Raw genomic sequence first — 24,042 nt, 5'->3', positions numbered from 1 at the left:
AAAATGTACTTAAGCAATAAACCCTATTTTACCACCTAACAACTAAAAAACTCTACATGTCCTAGAAAAAGCTAGTTCAAAATAAACAACCTTCCCTGAGGGAATCTGTTGTTGCACACCAGAGTAAAACCTTCTGCACTGGGCTCGGTGGGTAAAGTACCTGTAAGCCCGACGATTTGAGTTCAGATTCCCTGCCCCCAGGTAAAAGCTGGGAGTACCTGAGGTGGGGGGATATAGACAGTAAATCCCTTTGCACCTGGTTGAGTCCCAGGCCCAGGGAGAACCCCAGTGTCAAAGTATAAGATGGGGATTAACAGAGGAAGACATCAGACATTGACCTCTGGCCTCCATGTTAATACACACATGTGAATGTATGCATGCTTGCAGACACACAAACCAGCACTCACACATATAAGCTACACACACACACACACACACCCTGTTTGTTTTTGTTTTTCATGGCTGTTGGGGATGGATGCCAGGGAAGTGGTCTACCATGAGCCTTTATCCTCAGAAAGTAAAGTTCATTACATTAATTTCTGGAAACTGAGGATCACAAAACCATGCACTGAGTCCAAAGGGTCTCTAGATAATAACTTTAATACAAAGCATTGAAATCTCATTTATTTGAACTAACAATACTGTGCCATAAGCCAATACTTATTTAATAAATGGTCTAACTTTATGAATGTACTCATAAGATAGGATGTTTAGGAGATGGCAAAATGACTCAGGGTACAGGCGCTTGGTGCCAAGCCTGATGACTTCAGTCCAATCCCTGGGATTCCCAGGGGGGAAGGAGAGAACTAACTGACTCCCCCACAAGCTGTCCTCTGACTTCCATACTCATGTCACAGTATCCATGACCCCACCTATGTACAGATACACACAAATAAATAAAATATAATGAAGATGAGATGTTTACAGGCATCTTAAAACTTTATATACCTCGGAGAAGAGTATGAGGTGAAGGTGGTCCAAATGTATTTTATGAAATTCTAAAAAAATTAATAAAAATATTGTATCAAATCTATAGGACTGTTTAGCTAGTATCTCACTTATTTTAAAAATGATTTAAAGTATATGATAGCACCTTCAGAGTTTTTTTGTTTCTAGCCTCCCCTCCCCCACAATACTCCTCACCATGACAGGGTTTCACTATGTAGCTCTGGCTGTCCTGGAAAGAACTCACAGAGATCCACCTGCCTCTGCCTCCCAAGTGCTGGAATTAAAGATATATACCTTGGTAAAACCCAAGACCAGGCTAAGTAACCTAACATCACGTCATGCTGAGGATGGCACCCAGCACCTTGCACAGAACAAGGCAAGTACTCTCCCACCAAGACGGAGCCATTCCCCAGCCCTAGTATTTCACTATAAGTGGAGTCTGTTTTCCTTGAAAACAGAAAACAAGATGTGTACTCTGTTTATATGAAATATAAGATGACTAAACGGCAAGCCATTACAAGAAAGGTTCTTACCCATTCAGCAGCTAATGGAGATTGGGATGTCTCTCTCCCTTTCAACCTCTGGCCAATCCAGATGCTTTTGATTTCTTATCTCACTCCATTAGGTCAAAGTAGGCAAGCATACGCTACCCAGACTGCCTCTAAAGACAAGAGTTGAGAATGAAAATCTAAGGGAACATACACATAAACACAGAGACACAAGAGATGTGCGCACACACACATGCATCATTACACCTATAACATTATTTATATTAAAATTCTGAACACTTAAAGTTTTGTAAAATTAGTAACTAGGTATAGTGACCACACTTATGACTGCAGCTTAAAAGGGTCCAAAGATTGAGAGTTTGAGGTCTAGGCTCTTTTAAAAAGTATCAAATACTAGTGAAATTTCCGGATCTGATATGATAATCACACACTTAGACTTATATACGAAAATGGTCAGTACTACAATGGACCAGTTGATTAAATAGACTAAAAGGACTTTTCTGGATTTGAACTCACAATCTTCCTTCTTCATTTTCCTGAGTGCTGGGATTTCAGACTCTGTCATTATGCTCCTCTTCAAGAGACAGCTTAAAATACCTTTTAATACATTATTTTATAACACCTGTTACTTACAGTTATCATATAATGACTATATCCCAAATCCTTAAAGCTCTGGCAAATTAAGTTTCCAGTGTTTAACATAGAAGAAAGCCAACTGAAATAAATCACAAAGAAAAACAAAAGATACTCACACATTACTGACGTTTCAGTTGGAAAAAAGCAGCTCCTAGTGTGTGAGGCCTCAGGATCTGAGAAATTCTATATTGAAAAGAATAGAAATTAAAGTTAAATTAATTCTGATAAAATATCCCCCTAGTATACCTGTGGATATAGTAATTATTTTAAGATAAATACTGCTTTTTTAAAAACCACATTTTAATCAATAATAGCTACAGACTTGAAAAGAAATAGACACAGGGGGTAGGAGAGAAAGTAGAATGACAAATGGCACAGAAGAGCACGGATGTGAGAGCAAGGGAAGGAGAACATCTAAAATGGCTGTTCCTGGGGCACTGCATCTAAGGGTCTCATTCACAAGACAAAAATATCTATTTAAGACAACTTAAAAGCAGACTCAGAGAAGTTCCATATACATGTTCCAAATAAATCCAATGTTCAAAAGAGTTTCCCTTTATTGTAAATGCTTACAACTATCTTAGAATCAATCCTTAACAACAGATACAGTAGGGACAGGATAAAGAACCCAAAGTCGGGCTAGGAATGCTGTTCAGTGGTATACCACTGACCCAGTCTACAAAATGTCCAATTTTTAGCCCTACAGAAAAACAAACAAAAAACCCAAACCTTAGGGAGAAAACAACAAACCCTGTTGTAGTGAGGTTTAGTACACCACGGGCATACTTTCTTTAGACTGAGTGGGTTTCTGGGCTTGTAGTTATGATAGAAGAAAAGGTGGCCTTGCTGATAAAGTTTTGGGAGGGTAGTTTTATAATGCTGGAAACACACATGCCAGAGTTTTGAGTCAGCTAGGGTTCTAGCATCACCCTTGACCCCAGAGTCATGGGATGGTCCCCCTGTATCCATCCTCTTACTCCTCCTTGAGTTAAGAAAGACTGAAGACCCAACAACCCTTTCAGAAGAAATGACTTTCCTCTTTCCTTGTACTAGGCCAGTGGGGTTAGCACAGTGTGATTTCTCAGAGATTCTACAATGTTCCTTACTCAAGGTGTGAGTTAAAATTAAAGTGTAAAATCATCTGTCCACCTGGAAGGGAAATTGCTATATCTTTAACCAATCTGGACAATTCTTGTCTAATGACAGAGAGATTGTAGCAGAAACAGTTAAGAATAAGATTTCAATGACTGGTGGCAGGCAGAGCAAGTGGTCCTCTGTGAGTTCAAGGCCAGCCTGGTCTATAGAGTGAATTCTAGGCCAACCAAAGCTAACACAACTAGTTCTTTTCTAATGAGAGAGAGAGAGACAGACAGAGAGACAGAGACAGAGACAGAGAGACAAAGGGAGACAGAGAGAGAGAAAGAAGAGGAAGAAGAAGAGGAGGAGGGGGAGGAGGAGGAAGAAGAAGAAGAAGAGGAGGAGGAGGGTGTAGGAGGAGGAATCCATGACTTAGTTGATCCTAGATACCAGTCTGGTAAATGGGAAATAAGAGACATAGAATGTTTCAGTCAAAATTTTGATACAATGTCTTAGCTGGGAAAATGAAAAGAATTGTGAGAAACAATGTAAGTACAATCTTGCTACCTTTTGTTTTTATTGTTTGATTTTTTTCTTTAAAGTCAGGTTTCTACAATATAGCTGAAGATAGCCTTACATTTGTAATCCTTCTGCTTTAGCCTCCCAGTATTGGCATTACATGTCTGCACCACCATGTGAGTCATTGTTGTTATCTTTGGACTGCTAAATGTGATCAAGACAAATGTATGTGCTTTTACAAAGTAGGATAGTGCTCTACTTCAGGCTCTCTGAACAGCTTCAAGCAGCAAATATGGAATGGTATACATATATTTTTTTTCAAATATTTCTAAATCTTACTGCTCATTGATAGCAAGGAGTTAACATACTGCTGACCTGGTAAAACATTTTTTTAAAACCCCAAAACAACATCATATACAATTTCAAGTTAAAATGCTATATTTGTGAAAATACCTGTGTAAATTTTTCAAATACCTGACAGGATATTTGCTTCTTTAGACTTCAATATGAATGATGAGTGTGCTAAAACCAATTCCAAATACTTTTTTTTTTACATTTATCCGTGTGTGTGTGTGTGTGTGTGTGTGTGTGTGTGTGTGTGTGTACAAGCCACTGTGAACAAGTAGAGATCAAAGATGACTCATGAGAGTTGGTTCTCTCCATTAGATGGGTTCCAGGAATCACACCCAAGCTTTCAGGCTTGGCACCAAGTGCTGTTAACCTCTGGAGCCATCTTACCAGCTCCCAAATTTTTTTTCTGTCATTATGAATTCTTTTTTTAAAGTTTATTTATTTATTTTTATGTATGTAAGTACACTGTAGGTGTCATAGGACATACCAGAAGAAGGCATCAGATCCCATTTCAGATGGTTGTGAGCCACCATGTGGTTCCTGGGAATTGAACTCAGGACCTCTGGAAGAGCAGTCAGTGCTATTAACCACTGAGCCATCTCTCCAGCCCATCATTATGACTTCTTTAATACAGCAAGAACATTGATTTGACTGTGACTTTAAACAACATTTATATTACTATTCAAAAAACCCCAGATATCATTTCCTTCAGTGTTGAATTTTTAGATTAATTTGTCGCATTCCCAGTATCACTTATTTCTATCGACAGAATAAACTTCATTTTGATTCCATGAATCACGTAAAAAAAGAGAGAGCTTTTAGAATTAACTGATTTTCTACTTACTACATTAGTATTTGCAAAGTATGCTTCTGCTAATGGAGGCAGCACACTACAGTTACTCCTTTACTTTCCATACATTCACAAGGAAACAACAACAAAAAGGGCAACTAGCCGGGTGTGGTGGCACACGCCTTTAATCCCAGCACTTGGGAGGCAGAGGCAGGTGGATTTCTGAGTTCAAGCTAGCCTGGTCTATAGAGTGAGTTCTAGGACAGCCAGGGCTACACAGAGAAACCCTGTCTTTAAAAACCAAATAATAATAATAATAAAATAAAATAATAAAGAGGCAACTAGTTAGCTTTATTTACTAGCAGCACATCCGTTGCTGATTATAGAGCACATACATTGTGGAGCCCTCTCTTAACCACACACACTTTCCTTCAGATACCACATCCTGTCCTTACTTTCTGTAGTATGCTTTTGTATATGTATATATGTATGTGTGTATATATGTATATGTATATGTATGTATATATATATATATGTATATATATATATATATATATATATATATATATATACTAAAGCTATATACAACCCATGAAAGGAAAATATGTTTTGTAAAGCAACGTCCCCTTACAAAAGGTGTGCAGAACCAAGCCAAAGTACAAGGAATAAACATGGCCCAGAGACCTCTGTGGGTCACTCTCGCTCAGTCATCTAGCCCATTCCTTTTGATCGTGATTCTACAAACATATGCAAGGGCATGCATGTACGTGCTCACAAAAGATCACTGGCAGTGATCATCTTGCAACTCAACAAAGCCCAATCTCCTCAGTTTAAAGTTTAAGATCAATATTCATTACACAGAAACTACAGACTGGAAACAAAGGGGCAACAAAAGATGCTATAGAACAGGTATAATGGGAACCCAGCTGTGTAAGAACTAGAGAAGTCATCTTTTGTTCAAGGGCAATTTTGCCCTTAAGCTGTTAATTAGGCTAGAGTGGGAAGTAGCTATTGTTGTCTCGGGAATACGCATCTGTTCTCAACAGAACAGGATCAGACTAGAAAGAACTTTTAATACAGTCACCTGTCTCCAGATAGACTGCAGACAATTCAAAGACTGCTATGATTTCTGTGTCTTCTATTATACTGCATGCACAGCAGTTAGGAACACATGGCAGGTGTGTAAATATTTAGTAATGAGTGAGGTCAAAACAGTAGGAAGCATAGGAAAGTGGAGCCATCACAGAATCATGATAGTTTGGAGCTACGAGCAAGACCGTTGAGATTTTGTTTCAATTACTCTTTTTATAATTGAAGAAATTTTATAATTACAGTATAATAGCTTGCCTATAACCATAAATCAAATTATGACTTTTACTTTGGAGTTCTACTACATATAATACTTCACATTCAAGGGTGGAAGCAAAGAGAGTCCTTGAAGAAATTAGTGCTTGTTAGTGAACCTAGGCTTCAACAGTCAAAAAGTTAGTATACAAAAGCTCAAGTTAAACTTAACAAAAGGACAGAAAGAAACTAGTAACAAAAATAAGACTAGAGAGTAAAAGGAAAAAAGAAAGAAGTGGAATTGAAAGATATAGAAGAAGCTTCAGCAAGCCTGCCACCAAACCTAAGGACTTGGGTTCCACTGCCAGGCCCCACGTGGGGGAAGGAGAGAACTGACGTCCACAAGTTGTCCTCTGACCTCCACTCTAGTGCCATGGCACGCGCGTGCACACACAAACACACACACATGCGCACACACACAAAATTAAAATGCAATAAAGTTTTAAAAAATAATTAAGAAGAGGAGGGTGGCATAGAAGTAAAATAAAGGGCTAGAATCAAGCATGTGCAGAGCCTGGGTCAGAAGCCCAGTACAATCTCAAATAAATAAATTAATTAAATGATAACAGATAACAAAAAGAGAAAGTGGAGAGGTAAAACGTGAGTAGAGTGAGATGAGGAGGAGGCAGCTAGAGAAGTCTTCATGTTAGACGTATTCTCTTACAATAACTGAAATTTCCTATTGCTACAGTGAAATCTACATTGCCTGCAAAGACAAAAATCAGCTCCCACTCTGACACTGGCAGTCCGTTTGTAGCCAGCATGGTCTGTGAAATCCAAGTGTCCTGGCTCACCAGCATGAGAAGGAAGTCTGGTTTTAAGTTTCCTCTCTTGCAGACTTCTTTTACTTAATTTCCCCCTTGCACACGATCCCTACATCTCCAACTTTTTACTTCCTCTTTGAAACAGCATCTGCCTTTGTCAACCAGGCCCCAAAGGGAACTGCTGTCAGCAGGGGCTGAATGCTTCCCCCAGATAACACAGGGTCCTGTTACCACTCTCCTTATAACTGTAAGCAAACCACTCAGAATTGTGGTTCTACCTTAAATAAAGATTTAGAATTCTGTCATTTGATCAAAGTTGAACATTCCAATTTTCACCAATTCTGTCCCCTTTTAATACATTTCCTCATGTTGTGATGACCCTCCCCCAGCCAAAAAATTATTTTTGTTGCTACTTCATAACCGTAATGTTGCTACTGTTATGACTCATAACATAAATATCTGTGTTTTCCAATGTCCTTAGATGACCCCTGTGAAAAGATCCTTTAACCCCAAAAGGGATCCTGACCTTAAAACTCCACAAACATAATATATTAAATAGACTTTGAGAATCAATCCTTGAAAACAACTTTGAGAATCCCCTTACTTTTCTACTTAATAATGATTGATGTAATTTTTTAAATTTATATGACATATTAGATGATCAAAAACTAAAAACAAACAGAAACTTCAAACAGAAACCTAATCATTAAGACAGGCATCTTATACAGGTATGTGATCTCCAGTGTACTGAGGAGTGGAGAAAGGTGAAGGCCATTTTTGGCTAAATAGGGAGTCTGAGACCAGTCTGGCCTACAAGAGTCCTTGTCTCACACACAAACAAACAAACAAACAAACAAACAAAAACAAAAATAAAATCCTTAGTTCAATCCCAGGACCTGCATGGTCAAAAAGAGAAAACTCCCACAAGCTTCCTCTAACCTCTACAGGTGCACTGTGGAATATGTACAGAGGCACAGCTACACATGCACATAGAAATAACATTTTAAAAAAAGAAAAGGGGGCTACAGAGATGGCTGCATGGTTAAGAGCACTGGATGCTCTTTCAGAGGACCAAGGTTCAATTCCAATTCGGTTACCATCCATTTTAAAAGTCTGCAACTCCAGTTCTAGGGATGCAGGTGGATACTAAGCATGAAGTTCAGACACACATACAGGCAAAACCCACATACACATAAAAAATAAGTAAAAAAGTTTAAAAAAACAGAAAACATACAAATACTAGGATCCTTGGAAGAATCATGAATATTGGAAAATTAAATTGAACAAATGTGAATAAAAACTGTAAGCCCAGTGCTGGTGATGTAATAGGGAAATGAGCACCCTTGACAAGTGTTAATAGCACTGTGAACTAGAATTTCTTCTCTTATATTCTGAAATTACTTAAAATGGATTTGCTGGATGGGAGTGGTGGCACTGGTTTTACGTTTGTTGTATTTTGTTTTGTTTGAGGCAGAGTATCTCACTGTATAGTCTAAACTGGCCTCAAGCCAGCCTGGACTACATAGTGAGACTCTGTCTCAAGAAAAGAAAGAAAGGAGGGAGGGAGAAGAAGGAGACAGAGAGGCAGATGGACAGAGAGACAAAGAAGGAATTTTTAAAAAGTTGTCATAGAGCATTTTTTCAAATTTATAAAAAAATAAATTGACATAAAACATTTAATTTTTTAAAAATTTTATGTCACATTATTATTGATCTAAAGATATTTTATATCCTATTTCCTTTAAAAGGAAGAAATTCCTTTAAATTCGGTTTTAAAGGGAAAGACCTTTAAAATCCTTTGGTTTGATCTCAGCATTTGATCAATGAGGAAATTAATTTCCAGGAAGGCTAATCTGACTCATGGACAGCAGCACAAACCATCAGTAACAGGGCAGGGCCTGACATGGCTTTCCCCAGATCTCTTGCCACTGCAGCCTACTCAGACCAGCTTAGTTTCAAAACCAAACCAAACAAGACCCCTACATTTATTTCTCTGTGTAGTGTGGGAGCATGCTCGTGTCCCCTGACCCACCTGGAGCTCTGACAACAACGAGTAGAAGTCAGTTCTCTCCTTCCACCATGTGGTCCCTGGGCACTAGACTCAGGTCAGCAGGCTTGGTAAGAAGGCATGCTTACCCCACCTTGTTGACCCATAGATGACTCTCCTAAACATCCTGATGACCATCCCAGCCCTAGACAAAGTATATCTCCTTTCTATTAAACAAACTTATGCTACTAGGTATGACTCGGTACTGAGATCCAAAATGTCCACTTCATGACTCTTCCTACATATCTATGTTTTGCAATCCTCCACCTTAAGCCCAAACCCATGTACCCTCGTCCTCTCTCTACAGAGTCACTAAAAATACGAAGATTGACTTTGGTATAGTTAGTTATGATGCAGTCTCTCCTTCCTAAACTTTCTCGTTTTTTCATTTTCCCTTTCTAGCATTGTGTTTATTATATAATACATATATTATATGTACTATAAACACACACATATATATACATATATACACACACACACTTTTTTTGTATCAGAGTCTTATTACATAGCCTGAAACTTGCTATGTAGACTAAGTTGAACTTGAACTCAGAGATATGACTGTCTCTATCTCTTAGTACTGGGATTAAAGGCATGTACCACTATGCTCAGTTACTATCCAACATAATAAATATTTTATTTACTGAGGTTATGTTTAATTCTCTTCCTTTGCACAATATTGTAAAAGTTCTTTGAGGTTTAGGAGTTTTCTGTTGTACGCAATGACAGTAGTACCTGATGAACAGCACTCAATATCTGTTGAATGGATAAATAAACAAACCATGACAGCCATAATTAAAGGGATACTTTTTAAATGTGGCAGATACTGAATACCATTCAGCAAGAAAACACTATGAAATAGAAATGTAGAAACATGGAAATTTAGTGTTGAGTAAGAACAGTTAAGAAACCAGAAGGGAATCTGAAGCAAAATAGCACTAATGTGATTGAAAGCACATATACATCCAAACCACACTATGGTAGGATGGTATCATGAACGGATTAGAATGAATGGCTACAAGGAGAAGATAATGAAGATGCAGAGCCCTCAGCAGGCCAGTGACAGAAGGAGACCATGAAGAGACCCAGATGAAGCCAGCCCTCTACTCATGAGCATTCAGCCCACTCCCACCCTATGAGGTACTTAGCCACTGGATTTATCAAAGATCCAATCAATGATCTGAACAGTGTCATTTCAGTATAAAGTGCTGGCGTGAAGGAAGTCTAACTGGGGTGAGAAGAAGACCATGGGAAGTGAGGAAGCACAGTCATCCTTGGAGGAGCTCTAATGGGAAGAGGCAGGGGAAATGGAGTGGAAACTGGTACATGCATGGCGCCACCTTCCCAGCCCCTTGGGCTTGTTTTTACAGCCATCATCTCTCTGGCCGCATCCCCATTTTCACCCTCTCAGGAGAGTGCTATAGGCATACCTCCCTTCGTTCTGTTCATTTTCCAATAAAGTAAATCTAAAAGATTTTTTTTTTTAAGTAAGACTGAGAAAGTGTGAAATGATCCAAAGTAGAGAGCCTGCCCTTAGAGGCCAGGTTCTATCCCAGAGTTAAAATGCGCTATCCACAGTGAACTGTATAAAATAACAACTTTTATATATGTGCCTGCTTCTTTACAGATACATGATGTAGGCTCTTAACCTCTTAGGTGTCATGCACTGCCCTAGAAGAACTAATTAATGCTAACAGTCTCTTCTAAAATACATAAAGATGTGCAGATAAAACCCAATTCACAACCTGAGGGGGGCTCACTTAGCTTTGCTACCCAATTTAGTCCATACATAGGCCTGTTTTTATTGTTTGTAATTTAAAATTTTTTTATATATGTGAATGTCTTGATGTGTTTATGTGTGTGTACCACATGCATGCCAGGTGCTACAGAAGTCAGCAGAGGGCATTAGATTTCCTCAACAGGAGTTTGTTAGCCACTGTGTGGGTGCTGGGGACAAACAGCAGTTCTCTGCAAAAACAAGCTCTCATCCCCTGAGCCATCTCTCCAGGCCCATTTTGATTCCTTTTAACTAAAGAGTAACACACATAAAGAAACTGCACAACTGCAAGAATTCTCAGTGTCAAGAACAGAGTACGACCAGGAACAGAAAGCCCCTCCATTTTTCTGGAGAATCACCATTCTGCATTCTAATGCTAGATTTCTCTCTGTGAACATTATAAAAGTGGGACATGGAATGACTCCTGTAGTCTATCTGGGAGGTGGGGAAGGGGAGGGCCTGCTTTTTCACCTTACATTGTTTTGGAGAATCAGCCACACTTGTTCGATGTAGCAGTAGGTTGCTCATTTCCATTTCTGAATAAATTTTCATCTTAATGACAATTTTTAAATAATTCTGAATAACTTTACTTATCTACTCTTTTGTTAGTGACATCTGGTTTATTTCCAGTGTTAGGCTACTGTGATGGACAGAAGTTATTGCATATATCTTTTGACATATAAATGCATACTTTAAAAACCAAAAATGAGATCACCAGCATACAGGTATATGCATGTTCAGTTTTTCTAAAACTGGTATTGTAAAACTTTATATATTATAAAACCTTATATGGCAGCTTAGAAATGGGTAAACTAACTTGTTTTTTTACATAGCAGTGGCATGCTCTAGAATCATCTGAGCAGAGTTCAAATCGCAGCTCATCCAGTGTCCAACTGCCAGGTTAACCGAAGCTTCTGCTCAGACACCACACACAGAGGCAAGTAATGTACCTCAAATAATAGACACCAAGGGATGACTTTGCTAATCCTTTGCTTTCTTATGGCATCACACTGATTTGGGTTTGAGCAACACTGATGACCACACTTGAATGCTGGATGATGAAAAGGCTTAGGGTGAGGTATCATGACTCTGGCTCTTACTCACTAATCAGATGGCCACTGAAAATGGACAGATACCAGTTTTACTTCTCATTGCCCAGACCTGAGCCAGCCACTCCCTTTGCTTAGAGAATCTGTCATGTGTGTCTGGAAAGAAAGTAGAATCTAGAACCAATCCCAGAACTGGACCAATCAGGGCCAGATACTTGCTTACCACGCTCTGGCACCCTGGCCAGTCAATTCAATGCACTCTTGCAGAATTTAAATTGAGAGTCAGCACTGCAAGGATAGGTTAGAATCCATTCTTAGGGTTCTCTGGGTCAAGAGTACATATGACTTGGCAGCCTGTCACCCACAAGAAGACTCTCCCACTATAACTTGACCATGATTCTGGACATTCAATAGTCAGAAGTATAAAAACAATTTCTATTGTTTATAAGCTAAACACACACCCACTTCTTAAAACAGTGGCAGAGTGCACACAGTGACAAGAGGAGCATCAATGAATGATGTCATGGGGGAAGGGTACTATGGTTTTTCAGTCTGGCTCTGATCTGGCCCTGAGGTTTGTTTCCTGTTTTTTCCTCAACATGTAAACTCTCCACTCTTGCAGTCAGTTCTGCATATCTTTCTAACAAACCCAGTGTCTCTTGCTTCAGCTGACTAAAGCTGACTCCTGTTTACAACGAAGACTCCTATCATGTACCAAACTGTGGCAGGAAATGACAGCACAAAGACCACCTTATGGGGGGCTTAGCAGACAAGTCAGAAAAGTAAATGAGCTATATAGGAAGTGAGGAGTCTAACCAAGAAGACAGAGCAATGAGAAGGAACGCAGGTCAGGCTTGAGGTCTGAAAAGAAAGAGGCATCATGCCGTAGAGATGGCAAGGCAGCGTACACCATAGGAGAGACAGACCACAGTCCTGTTCTCTTCCCTTCTCTGTGCATCACCTCCATCCTACCCACTGTCAGAAGGACATCTGAAGGCAAGCAGAGCAGCACACGCCTATGACCCCAGCTCTTAGGAGGCGGAGGCAAGAGGCTAGCTGTCACTTCAAGAAGTGACCTTATCTCAAAATCCAACTAACCAAACACGCATTTACATTTACATATAATTCAAATAATGTGGACAAGGTGGTGAAGCACATTTTAAGGATTAAAGTGAGAAAAGTCAAATAGTTTCTAATTTTGTGTTGAGGAAGAAAAAGCCACAATTTCTGACTTGAATGACCATGATGGTATTTTTGAGTCTGCTGTTCATGCTAAAACACATGAACACACACACACAACTGCTCATTACAACCACAAAGCTGGCTTTTTCCTTTCTCTCCTCAGTCACTTCTCAGATAATAAATCTGGGCTTTTGTGTGTCTGTATGTGCATGTGTGGGGTGTGTGTGTGTGTGTGTGTGTTGTTTGATAGGGCAGAGTAGGGGTCATGGATGAATGCAAAAAGTAAAGGTGGTCACCAAGTGACCAGAGTAGTGAGGCCCTCAGACAGGATAGCCAGGGCTACACAGAGGAACCCCCATCTCAAAAAACAAAAAAGAAAAAGAAAAGGGGGGTGGTGGAGCATAAAGCTAAAGAACAAATGGTCTGAGTACTGTACAGTCTACAGCTATCTTTTCAAAAGGGCCATAAATTCAGATGTGTGAAAGGCAGGCTTAAGACCAGGATTTAATTCCAGCTTCATTAAATTAAACAGTGTAAAAATTCACTTGAGTTTCATTGTACAGCGTTCCCATTCACATAATTCCGGGTATCTTAGCAAATTCAAGTTCAGCTCCTCCACCAGAACACCCCGTCAAATGGTCAGCTCTGGTGAAATGAGTCCTGCCTGTACTTCCCTATGCAAGGCTCCACTCTCTAGTCTTGGGCCGCAAGACTCCACACACACTGTATATGATTTGTCATACTAATAGTGTAAGGACCTCTGACATAGACTCTTCACCAGAATGTGAAAATTCTCTGAAAGTAAACAAAAGTATAACTTGTTTTATAGCACAATCCTTGGCATGACACAAGCAATAAGTAAATGCTGGCTAAATAAGGAATATTGTAGTGTTATTAAGGTTCGACACAGTGGCACACCAATAAGGAAGAGTCTGACCTGGAGGCTAGCCTGGGTTACATATCAAGTCTAAGGCCAGTTGGAGCTACATGTAAGACTACAACTCAGAGATGCTTTTTATAAGTTAATATATTAAAGACCGTATATATTAATATACAAGTATTCATAGAATGACTGGGCTACAAACTCTATACACAGGAAGGGAAAAGGGCGCCTCTACCTCCACTGGTTTTCACCTGAAAAGGGGAGATGTTCATAGCTTTCATAATAACCACCTATGAACTGGGAGTGAATTAATTCAAATTCTTTGGTATTATGCAGCAACACTGAGAGGTTTCTTTTAATTTCATTTAAAAATTAATTTTATTTTTTATTCTTTTGGAACTAGCAGCTTTTAGAATGTCTATTCATTGTATACACCTGTCTTGGGGAAGCTGGATTGTCTATCCTTTTCCACAAAGCTAGTGTTGAGAGTCACGTTCAGTAAAACCGCGGTTTCATCTGCCATAGCTGATAGACAAGACAAAGAATATTTGCCTTGTAGTACATTTCCTCTATCGGGCTTTATAATGAGAGCACAGAATCATGAGACAATATATGAATTTAGGAGTCAGAAGACAGCCTGACAAAGAGGTACAGGCCTTTAATGCCAGTCCTGGGAGCCAGAGGCAGGTGGGTCTCTGTGATCTCAAGGCCAACCTCATCCCAGGCCAGCCAAGCTACATAGGGAGACCTGGCCTCAAAACAACAAACGAGTCGGAAGTCATGTCTGGCTCCACAACAGCGAAAAACAACATGCAGAGAGACAAAACTGAAATGAGCAAGTAGGGAGCGAGGGAACTGTGCTGGAGACAAGTGCCGCCTGACTGCTGAGGCGTGTTCAACTCCTGATCTCAAGCCCTTTCAGGAGCTGTGGCTGCTCTTCTATCACTACATGCCATCAAGTCCCCAGTATCCTTGCAATTAATTCCCATTTTTAGTAAGTTAGGCTAAATTTGGCTTCTACTGCCTACAAACAAAAGAATGTTCATGAACAACAACCCTCAAAACAAAAGTCAAGGGAGTGGTATCTTAGAATCCCAGCAATCATGAGGAGGGTGAGGCAGGAGGAGTATTTAGCCTGGGCTATACAGGATCTATATTTAGTTTGGTCAGAGTTACCTAGCAAGACCTTGACTCTTAAAAAAATGGGAGGTGGTCAAGAAATACTAAAATAGCAGTTAATCAGAAAAGGGAAAGTCTCATTAAAAAAAATTCTATGAAATTAGAAACCTCAATTACTCCTTAGGCTAAAAGAATGAAAAGTATTCATCAATGAGAGCAGGTTCAAACAACATCTCGGGGATTCAACTTCAGTATAATTATCACCAACAAAGCAACATAAATACTATGCAAAGCTGGGGTGTAGCTCAATAATAACACAGTTGTCTAGAAAGTCAGGTACCCAGGTTCAATTCCCAACACTACACTTTAAAAAATTAAATAAAATACTATTACAAAGTTCTGATATCCAGAAAAAAAAATTGAAAGATTAAGGGTAGGAATATCTTAGCATGTGTTAGAACAACAACAACAACAATAACAATAGAGAGTTTTTAATTGTTTAGACAGTGTCTCACTATATTGGCCAGGTTGGTCCAGACCTCATCAAGCCTGGCCTTCACTGTGCTGATATGTGCCACCATACCAAGTTAAATTAATTTTTAAAGGAAAATAGAATTATTTAACTATAATCTTGACTAAAACTGGAATAAGGGTTAACTCAACTTTTCTGTTGATAAGAGCCAGTTCTATCTCACAGACCAAAATAAAGTTTCAGTTTTCCCCATTCATCTACATCCATTCTCATAAAAACATGCTACTTCAGAGTCTTCAACTAAAATATTCAATACTAAGACAGTGGCACTTTTAAAAAGCAGTTCCCAACACTACAGCCATTATATGGTATTAGCCTCTAACATAAGACTGATACATTAAGATTTCCACATTAATTTGATAATAGCTTGTTAGAATTTTTCTTTAGCAGTTTAAAACCTTTTAGGAGGAAAAAGTCTAGTTTCTCTAGCAACAATTTTCAAGTGGATTCTGAAGAGTAAATTTGTACTGTTCCTATATTCAAAAGAAGACAAACTTACTTTCATATAATCAGAAACAGTGAGACAGAAAACCCTACAAATTTAACAGCAAGCTCAGAGATAAAAATAAAACAAACAGTACTTCTATCAATTTGCCAAGATTATACAGATGGTTTTGGTATTTAGAGCAAAATGAGGCCTGCTAAATCTAAGGTAAAAGAAACAGATTCTGAAATAATAAAAAGAATGATTGTAAGTAAAATGTCTTAATCATTCGCAGTAATGAAGAAGACAGGTTATTGGTATTTTTTTAATGTCTTATATTACCTCTGGAAAGTGTTTACTGAAATTACATCTGATGACCTATCTTAAATCAAATGGTGACGCTATACTCAACATGGCTGGCTCAGAGGTATAAGGTTTTACCCTCACTCTACCCCTTTGTTCAGCCCCTCACACCTTAATCCATATTTGGAAAAGTTGATTAAATGCCAAACAGACTAAGGGAGGCTTAAAAGTAAATGGTATTCCTAGAGTTCCAGTAGAACTACTAAGTAAAGCACGCAGAGTCTTAAATAAGCAACCAATTATGAAGTGTAATTAAGAAATGCTAATTACCATCAATGTCAATTTCACATGTGTGGCAAGATGCCAAATGTAGTTGCTAGGAAAAAAACGGACTTAGACTCAAGTTTTCAGGACACTCTGAAAGATTAGAAATGTTATCTTTCACTTTAAGATCCAGATTTCTTGGTACGTTCCTTCACTCACTGATTCAAAGCCTAATGAGAGAATAAGACACATAAATTAAAATGCTCTAAAGTCAACAATAGTTAGACTAGATTACTCATTAGATACAAGATATTGTTTCAAACGTTTTATTTGTATTATCAAATTTAAGTGTCCCAACTCAATAAATGCACACTTTTCTCCATTTTACATGGGAGGAAACTGAGATATAAAGAAACAGGAACAAGACCAGGTTTCAAACCCATAGCCACTGATCCTTAGCCAACTACCTGGTACTTCCTCTCATACTACAATAACTGACTCAACAAATTCTTGTTTGTGTTTTTTTTGAGACTGGGTTTCTCTGTGTAGCCCTAGCTGTCCTGGAACTCACTCTGTAGACCAGGCTGGCCTCGAACTCAGAAATCTGCCTGCCTCTGCCTCCCGAGTGAATGCTGGGATTAAAGGCGTGCGCCACCACGCCTGGCTAGCAAGCATCTTTTACCCACTGAGCCTCTTCCTGCCCCCTCTACAAATCTCACTAGAACTTGAGACATGACAAAGTACTTATAGATTACTCCACAAGAGACCCAATAATCCAGATCTGAGAAGGCTTTCTGGAGGAATAAAGCCCTGATTCTTTTTCTTTTAATTATCTTATGTGTATTGTGTTTTGTATGCATGCATATATATGCAGAAAAAAGTGTCGTTTCTACTGAAACTGGAGTTATAGATGGCTATAAACTGCTATATGGGTGCTGGGAGTCGAACCTGGGGCTTCTGTAAGAGCAGCTTGTGTTCTTAATTTTTTTAATTAATTAATTAATTAATTAATTTTTGAGACAGCATTTCTCTGAGTAACTGTTCTGGACCAGGCTGGCCTTGAACTCAGAGATTTGCCTGCCTCTGCCTCTTTTTCTGCCTCTGCCTCCCAAGTGTTGGTATAAAAGGCCAGCATCACACCACCTGTCCCTCATTCTTAAAGAATATAAAGGACTTAGCTAGACAAAATAAGAAGGAAGGGATGACAGCATTCCAGAAAGATACTTCTATCCTAGGACCACAGCAGCAACACAACACTCCAGAAATAACAGATATATTCGAGGAAACTTCAAGAAGAATGCTATAAGGCTGGAGTGGAAAGGGAAAGTAGAAATTATAAAAGTTAAGATTAGAGAGCCAGACAAAGGCCAAATTGTAGAGAATTTTAATGACATGGTAAGGAGTGTTGGCTTCATCTAATTAACAATGGAGTCAACAAGGAATTTTCAATTGGTGTTTTAGATATACATTTTGCCAACTCTGAAAATGTGAATTTCAGGAACAAAAGTGAAAATAAGAAAACCAGTGGAAACAGCTTCTAAAAAGGAAAGTACTGGAATAAGGATGCTAGGGAAGTTTCTAATTCAAAATAAGTTAATGGACAAAGAGATGTTCTGTGGACAAAGGTCCTTGCCACCAAGTCTGAAGACCAGAGTTTAACCCCAAGGAACCATAGATAGAATGTCAGAACTAACTCTAACAAACTGTCTACTGACCTTCATATTCAGGCACATGCATGTGCCCACAAGTGTAGACACAGAGAGAGAGAGAGAGAGAGAGAGTGTGTGATAAAGAGAGAGAGAGAGATCAGTAAATAAAGAAGTATAATAAAATTGTTTTTTTTTTTAAAGATTTACCAAATAAGCTGGATATAGTGGCAAGAGGACCAAGAGTTAACTAAGCTATAAAGTGAGCTGGAGGCCAGACTGGGGTACATGTACCCAGATAAATAGATTTCAGTGAATGAGTAGACATTAAAGAAAGAGAGGGAAAGATAAGAAGAACTTGTATACAATTACTAAAAGTCTCTTCCTTGAATTATGAAGTCAATAGCAATCCATGTTATCTCTGAAATACAACAAAAATAAATAAAAGCAAAACTTTATCTAAGTAAATAAATTTGGTTTAGGTAAGAGTTTGAGGAGAAAGTGATAAATCAGATAAGGCATTGTGATTTTAATCCATGATAACTGTTCCAAGAAGTTAGAAATATCAAGAAGAAGAAGAAGAAGAAGAAGAAGAAGAAGAAGAAGAAGAAGAAGAAGAGGAGGAGGAGGAGGAGGAAGAGGAGGAGGAGGAGGAGGAGGAGGAGGAAGAAGAAGAAGAAGAAGAAGAAGAAGAAGAAGAAGAAGAAGAAGAAGAAGAAGAAAGAGACAGAGAAAGAAAGAGCAGGGCATGGTGGCCCACGCCTTTGATTCCAGCACCCGGGAGGCAGAGGCAGGCGGATTTCTGAGTTTAAGGCCAGCCTGGTCTACAAAGTGAGTTCCAGGACAGCCAGGGCTACACAGAAAAACCCTGTCTCGAAAAAAGAAAAAAAAAAAGAAAGAAAGAATGAAAGCAAGAAAAAAAGAGGGAAAGAAAGAAAATATTAAAAAAAGGAAAAAGAAAAAGTGGGCCTCTCTAATATTGGTAAATATCCTGAAAATATTTTAAAATAACTAAAATGATCTTTTTCAAATAAGTTAACAAAAAAAAAAAAACCAACAAAAAAAGCCAAGTAGAAAATATGTAAAAAGGACTAGGGAGATCTCTCAGCAGGTAAGAGGTCGGTTGGCTGAGTAACCACGAAGGCCAGAGTTCAAATCCTAGAACCACACAAGCCAGGCATCCCATGCATGCCTGCAACCTCAGATCCAAGGGGGTTGAAACAGGAGAATCAGCAGAGCTTGCCTAGCGAAAAGACACATTTCCCAGGCTCAAAGAACTAGGCAAAGAGTGTCAGGAAAGGATTCCTCACAATCTCTTCTGACCTGAGTTTGCAAACAGCTGTACTCCCTCACACATCTGAACACACTCACACAGACGCCTAAACACACACAAATAAATCTTTTTTTTTTAAGGAAAAAAAATATATATATAAAGAATAGGTACGGGCCAGGCGGTGGTGGCCCACGCCTTTAATCCCAGCCACTTGGGAGGCAGAGGCAGGCGGATTTCTGAGTTCGAGGCCAGCCTGGTCTACAAAGTGAGTTCCAAGACAGCCAGAGCTATTCAGAGAAACTCTGTCAAAAAAAAAAAAAAGAAAGAAAGAAAGAAAGAAAGAAAGAAAGAAAGAAAAGAATAGGTACACACAAATTTAATGAAGAGATGACCAAAAATAAAAATACTTTTTAAAAAATGAAGGGAAATAAACACAAGACAAAAATGAAATGCTATTTATTTTACATCAAGCACACTAGCAAAATCCAAAAATCTAACAACACCTGGAAAGAATATAAAGAAACAGAAATACACATTGGTTGTCAAAATTCTACTTCTTTCCCAGGACTTAGCAAGTTCACAACCAGGCCCATGACCTGGGAAAACTCTGGCATGTTGCTTTAAGACAGTGGTCCCCAACCTTCCTAATGCTGTGACCTTTTAATACAGCTCCTCATGCTGTGGAGACCCCAACCATAGTTATTTTTCTCTGCTATTTCATAACTGTAATTTTGCTACTGTTATGAATTGTAATGTGGATATCTGATATGCAACCCCTGTAAAAGGGTCGTTTGACCACCAAAGGGGTCACAAGCCACAAGTTGAAAGTCACTGCTTTAAAAGATAGAGGAATATTAATGAGGCACTGTTTATGCCAGACAGAAAATGAATACCATGTAGATGAGCATTAATAGAAGAAATGATAACTGGCAGTACAGCACTTTCAATCAGTGGAACCCACAAAGCAATAAATCAATAAAGATAGGATAAAAATCAAGAAAATTCAGTGATTGTATACCAGGACACAGCAGTATCAATACCTACTTAAACATACCAGTATTTAAAGAAAAGAAAGAGTAACAGACATGTAGCCATAGTATGCCTTTAAAAAAAAAAGTAGCTCTGACTGTCCTGAAACTCACTGTTTAGACCAGGCTTGCCTCTTCTTTCTGAATGCTGGGATTAAAGGCATGTCCCACTACACCTGGCTGACACAGATTGTCTTAATTACTGTTCTCGTGCCACAACAAAGGCAAATTATAAAAGAAAGCATTTAATTGGGGTCTCGCAGTTTCAGAGTGTTTAAGGCCATGATCATCATGGCAGGGAGCATGGCAGCGGGCAGGTGTGGTGCTGGAATCATAACTGAGAGCTTACATCTGATCTACAAATATGAGACAGAAAAAGAAAACGCTAACAGGGAATGGCATGGACTTTTGAGACCCAGAGACACATCTCCTCCAATAAGGCCACACCTCCTAATCCTTCCTAAACCTATCTACCACCTGTGGATCAAGTCTTCAAATAGCAGAGCCTATGGAGGCCATTCTCACTCAAACCATCACATTTTTTTTCAGGGTTACGTAAATAAACTCATTAAATTTTTATGAAACCATATAAAATGAACATTTCGATTTGATAGGATAGGGGCATGAAGGATATAGTTTAAAGAACTATAAAACCACTAAAAAGTAAAGTCAAGATTCAGACTAAGGAGGCTGGAAAGATGGCTCAGCAATGAAGAGTGCTTTTTGCCTTTGTAGAGGACCTGAGTTTGGCCCCTAGCACTCATTTTGTGGCTCAGAACTGTTTGTAACTGTAGTTCCAGGGGAGCCGATACCTCTGTGGCCTCTGCAGGCACCAGGCATGCATGTGGTACACAGACATGCATGTGGGCAAAGCACTCATTCTCATAAAATACAATTTAAAAATATTTTCAAAGATTCAAATCCATGAAGTTTGGTTCTAATCCATACTTTGACTTTTCTTACTAAAATATCACATCAACATTCAAAATCCTGGGTTTCATTGTGGTGTTTTTCATACATATCACTATACTTTGTTCTTGGCACTCAGAGTAGAGCCAGGTGTGGTGGTACAATCTTACAATCCAGCTTTGGGAGGTAGGGAAGTAAGATCAGGAGTTCAAGAGCAACACAGGCTTCCTATCAAGTTAGAGTCTAGCCTGACACACTCTCACCCAGTCTGAAAACAAAGATTAGCACCAGAGCCACACTACACACACAGTGTGGGTCAGTAACAGGAAAGAGAGAGATGTGAAACTGGATGGAACAAAAAGACATTAACATCATATGAAGTATAAAGTTCTATACTGCTCTTAGAATCCCATGTGGCAACTGTGATATATATATAGTTCTTTTATATTAAATATATATATGAAGCAAAAATGAAAAATGTCAACATCTTATGTAGGCATGTGGGTGTGTACTACATATTTTGGTAATTGGGTTTATTTTTAAAGCTTTCCAAGAAGAAAAATGTCTCATCTACAAAACAACAGTTACAGTTGGTTGGGCATAGTCACGTCTATAATTGCAGCTTTCTGGAAGAGGAGCTGAGAATCTGGAAAGCTCAAGGGACATGCTGTTTCTAAGACCTGTAAGAGGGATGGAGCCATAGCTCACTGGGTTAAGTACCAGGCCTCGTACCCAGACATGAGGACCAGAGTTTGAATTCCCAGCATCCACATAAAAGAGTGGGTGACGTTTCTCCAGGATTGGGTGGTGGCAGAGAAAAGCTGTCTCAGGAACTCAGACAGTCTAGCCAATTGGTAGGCTCTGGATTCACTGGGAGACCTTGTCCCAAAACATAGTGACTAAGGAAGGCATCTGATGCCAACTTCTAGCCCACACAAGCACATGCAACACAAATTAATCAAAGGGAAGTTACCACAGAAATAAAAATAAATTTCTGATCTCCATATAACAGGTTTTACTTATAAACACACCCCAATATGAAATCTAGTGTTCCAAAAATGTATTTTTAAAATGGGTGTCTAGAACCCAAAGCACAGTTTCCCACTAGGAAAGTTACAAAAGGATATGAGTACAGGGGCGGGGGGGGGGGGGGTGGAGGTGGGGAACCCTACCCAGCATTAGCAATGAGACAGGAAAATAGGGGACACATGCACTGTTGGCGCCAAAAGCAAACAATACTTCTCAGGCAGGACTGGAGGGCAGAAGTCATGTTTTATTCACCTTTGTATCCTCAGTAACTAGCAAAATATTGGTATCTCTGAAACATCCCAGTGCTGTTGCCTAACGACTTGTGAGGTAATGAGGAAAAGACTGAGCGCATTATCAGTAGGTGGCACTGTCAACATGGAGCAGTTTAGGACTGGAAGCAAAAAGAACCCAGAAGTTAATTCAAAGCATCCACAGGCATACAAACGAACTCAAGGTTAGCGCTGACAGTCCATCCAGACAGCCACTTGCCTCTGTTACTGGGAGTGCACCTACACACCAGACTCTGCTAGCAAAGGCAGTTTTCTTGTTGATCAAATAGTGCTTTAGAGTTTTCATATTTTCTCTTAACCCTTTAATGCCACTTTGTGGTTATAAGAATAGAAGTTTAACCAAACGTGGTCACATATACCTATAAGCCCAGCACTTAGATGGTTGAGGCAGGAAGCTCTTGAGTTCTAGGCCATCATGAGCTACAGAGCATGGTCCTGTCTCAAAAAAGAAAAACAAAAACAAAAAAGCGAGCCTTTTTACTATTACAATAACCCCATATGTAAATGAATAGTGTCTCAAATAGGCTTTATACTTCTTTCAGAATCCAAAGTGATATTGATGATATACAGTAATTAAGTATAGCTGTACTCTCTTCACCCCACCCCACTAATTCTACTGAATAAACACCAACTGGGGATGAAGAGAGCAGATAAGAAAGAAAATTTGATTCCTTAGAATCTCCTTCTATTACCTCTGGCAGGAAAGGGTGAAATTCTGAAAAGTTAAGTCCCTGACGTGGGAGAAAGCAGAAATAGCAAGTCCATTTTCTTGCTGGAGACACTTATGTTTATGGCTTACAGTCCTGAGGCACCACCAATATACACCAGAATGAAGGATCTGTAACATAACAATCAGCTCTATGTTTAGTGATGGGTATGAAAAACTACGCTTCCCATAAGCAGAGGGCTAAAGATTCTGCAAACAACTAAAGGCAATGCAGTTTGTATCATGCAGGAAGAAAATAGTTTTCTTCTTTGTTATAATGTTTACTGTTTTCTGAATAAATTAATATGAAGTGCTCTGTCCCTTCCCTCATATAATCTTCCAATTACACTAAATATTATTCAAGTTGCCGAAATAGGACAAAAGTTCCAGGAACTTTAGAATCAATAAGCTGCTGGTAATCCCAGTGGAAGAGCTCAAATCAGCACCAGCTTTCTGGCTCTCTTGCAGGGATAGAAAAGTTGTACTCCTTCACCAAACTTCAAAAATGTAAACTTGTGCACTTAAGCTTGAAATGCAAGCCAAAATTTGCTCATTTTTATCCCTAATATTAAGCTGGTGTCAAGATCAATTAACTTCCCTCACAAGCACATTCTTTCAAAATTCCACAGCAAAGTAGGGCTGTGTT

At 39.0% G+C, this 24,042-nt stretch overlaps 1 protein-coding gene across 1 annotated transcript in view; it reads right to left on the bottom strand.

Annotated features, from left to right (window-relative positions):
• Dennd4a (DENN domain containing 4A) overlaps positions 1 to 24,042 on the bottom strand; it is a 112,707-nt gene that overhangs the window by 86,955 nt on the left and 1,710 nt on the right. The window contains exons 2-3 of the mRNA XM_021171458.3: positions 2,210 to 2,276; positions 1,482 to 1,609 (exon numbers count right to left, since the gene is read on the bottom strand). The gene's annotated coding sequence lies outside the window, so the exon portion shown is untranslated. The remainder of the gene's footprint in view (positions 1 to 1,481; positions 1,610 to 2,209; positions 2,277 to 24,042) is intronic.

Source organism: Mus caroli, unplaced genomic scaffold, assembly GCF_978045245.1.
Source record: "Mus caroli unplaced genomic scaffold, Mus_caroli_1 scaffold_11, whole genome shotgun sequence".
Lineage (NCBI taxonomy): Eukaryota > Metazoa > Chordata > Mammalia > Rodentia > Muridae > Mus > Mus caroli.
This window is presented reverse-complemented; position numbering and strand designations above follow the sequence as displayed.